Here is a 3,005-nt window from a genome sequence, read left to right on the forward strand (position 1 = left end):
AAGTGCTCAACGATAAGAAACGTATTTCTTAAAGGAGTTGTCATAATTATTTTTTACTATAATAATTAAATACCTACAGACACTAGTGTTTCATCCTTTCGGGATTCTTCAGTGCAGGGTGTCACGATTACTACCAGTCGAACGATTCGAACCCTGCGACACGAGACATCTCTGGCTCGATTAGCGGAGGCCGCATCCATTCGGCTACCATTAATCATGTTAAATAGCGTTGAATTTTAAACATTTTAATTTAAATGTTCATTACGTCAGACAGACAGTGATCAAATCGTTATACGATGATCTACGCATAAGAGCTAAATTGACCGACTTTTTAATTCAACAGAAAGTGCTCAACGATAAGAAACGTATTCCTTAAAGGGGCTGTCATAATTATTTTTTTACTATAATAATTAAATATATATTGGTAGTTATATATATATATATATATATATATATATATATATATATATATATATATATATATATAAATTTGAGTCTCCGTTTCACTGATATTGATATTAAATATCTATTTTTCTTATCATTATCAACCTTATTTTGTGGCGTAAAATTATATTACAAAATCGATTTCGGATATAGAGATGATTACTAAGAGATAAGGAATATAATAGGAAAAACTAGAAGAAAAAACGAGTAGACAGAGAGAAAAAGGAAACTGACGCATAGTAAGTTTCTCAGTTACTTAGCGAACGCGATTGTCAACCTTCTTCTGCCAAAAGTTGTACTTCGTAACATGCTTGTCGAATGTGATTAACCACATGTGTTTTCGGAGGTCCGTGCTGACAGTCAATTCTTTTTTTTTGTTAAGTTTCAAAGAAAAAATATTATCGTTACTCTTCCCTCATTAATGTTGTTGCAAATTTATTATTTTTCGTTTTTGAACAAGTCTGCATAGAAAGCGTTGTGGTCGTTAAAGAAAAATACAGGAATATTAATTTAGCTATATTACGCATGTTTATTTTAACGACGCTACACATTTGTATTAAAATTTATTAAAATACGACTTTACCGAGCGACTTTACTGAGGTAAATTTATTTGTATCAACCTTCGAAAAACCAACTGTCATGTTTTTCAGTATTTTTTTTCATGGAACATTGGTTTATTTTATTATTAATCTCAGAGGTATTCATGCATATATTCTATATTGTGAAATATATGTAAAAATGTATAAAAGTACTAGCACACACACACATACACACACACATATATATACATATTTATATATATATATATATATATATATATATGTATATATATATATATATATGCATGCTTTTCTAGCCGCACTGATGAGCTGTGAGACAGCGAAGTTGTGCTGTATGTGTATAAATATAATGCTCCCTATATTTGGTTGAGCATTTGGTAAGTGATATACAAATTACCTGATGTAAACAAATTGAGGTTAGGAACGTTGAACAATATCAAAACATTGTTAATTCACTGCCCGCATACCAGCAATTGTATAGCACAACGTATAGAAGTCCGATTGTCGTTTGGGCGATCGGGTTTCGATCCTGGCTTGGGGTAGTTGCTTGACTAGCCGCATTGATGAGCTGTGAAATAGTGAAACACACTGTATGTGTATGAGTATATGCATATATATATATATATATATATATATATATATATATATATATATATATATATATATGTTATTTGCTCCCAAGAAGCTTTCACACAGGGCACCAAAGAGCTCTCCTTGAAAACAACCCGTGGTGTTCCTTGGAAGCTAAGTGACAACAATTCTTAATTGCAGTTCTCTCAACCTTTTTTTATGGCATTTTCAAATAAATCTGCATTATCCCAACAGCAGTTGGCCATTGATTTCTCGGTTGCAGCGGCCATTGGTCTTCATTGGAATTATTATGGCAATAAGCTTACACAAGCTTCCAGTTCTCTTCACAATTTTCTAGTGGAGGTCTGGTTAGTTATCTCTCTTAGGTCTTTTCTTCCGCTTTGACTCTACTTGGCTATTCTGTCTTACTATTTATAAGGGGGTAGTTATGTGGGAATGGTGGAATTTGACTGGACTTTGAGGACAATATAGATGTGCGGCTACATTATCCATGTTTCCATGTACCGCTTCATATTTTGCCTCTGCAGCAGTTTGTCTGGCCCGCGCTTGTAGCTCATATGTGTTAGTTTCCACCTTCAAGGGTTTATACTATTTGAGCTGTTTTCATTACTTACTGTATAGTTAACCGTTTCGTGTCTTTGTTTATAGAGACTGCAACTGCTGTTTCGTGTGCTTTGTCGATCTTTGGTTTGATGTGGTTGGTTTATATCCAGCTATGTTATTCTGCAGTTATTATGTATTCACTTTCTCGGCTTAGGTATCTTTTCGCATCACTATCCAAGTGTTGTATTATTTTCATTATGTGTCATCCTTATGAATCTTCCATGTAGTTGTCTTCTCCCAGTTTTTTTAGTCGCATCCAAGCGACTCTATAAGTCACTCCGTCGGTCGGTCGGTCGGTCGGTCTGTAGTCTGTCCGTAACACATTTGTGCTTGGCCTTTTTGGTTAAGATCAAAGCTCTGTCTGTTGTTAATATATGTTGTTCTTAGCTTTTTAAGCTTTTCTTGGCCTTTTGGCCAAGATAAAAGTGTAGTATCTGTTCTGGCAGATACTGCAAGCGAAAACCATATGTGGGGGCAACTCCACATATAAGACCTTGGTTAATGTATGTATTGGAAAACCTTCATGACAATTGTCAATATCCAGCTCCCCTACTCCCCGGGGAGTTGGTCCTCATTTCCCCTTCATTCCTCACATTAAAAATCGGCCTTGTGCCTAATTTGCTCGGTGGGGGAGTAAAATAAATGCCAACTCCACATATAAGACCTGGGGCAATGTAAATGCAACCCTTCATACCAATTGTAACCTATCCACCTCCCCTACCCCCCGGGGAGTTTGTCCCCATTTCCCCTTCACTCCTCACATTAAAAATCCGCCCTGTGCCTAATTTGCTCGGTGGGGGAGCAAAT

General features: G+C 35.7%; 1 pseudogene; it reads left to right on the top strand.

The window, feature by feature from the left end:
- Positions 1-2,592: 2,592 nt before the first annotated feature.
- Positions 2,593-2,773, top strand: LOC145255955 (U2 spliceosomal RNA; annotated as a pseudogene).
- Positions 2,774-3,005: the final 232 nt, after the last annotated feature.

Source organism: Euprymna scolopes, chromosome 31 (assembly GCF_053919585.1).
Source record: "Euprymna scolopes isolate OS-2025 chromosome 31, ASM5391958v1, whole genome shotgun sequence".
In the NCBI taxonomy this organism is placed as follows: domain Eukaryota; kingdom Metazoa; phylum Mollusca; class Cephalopoda; order Sepiida; family Sepiolidae; genus Euprymna; species Euprymna scolopes.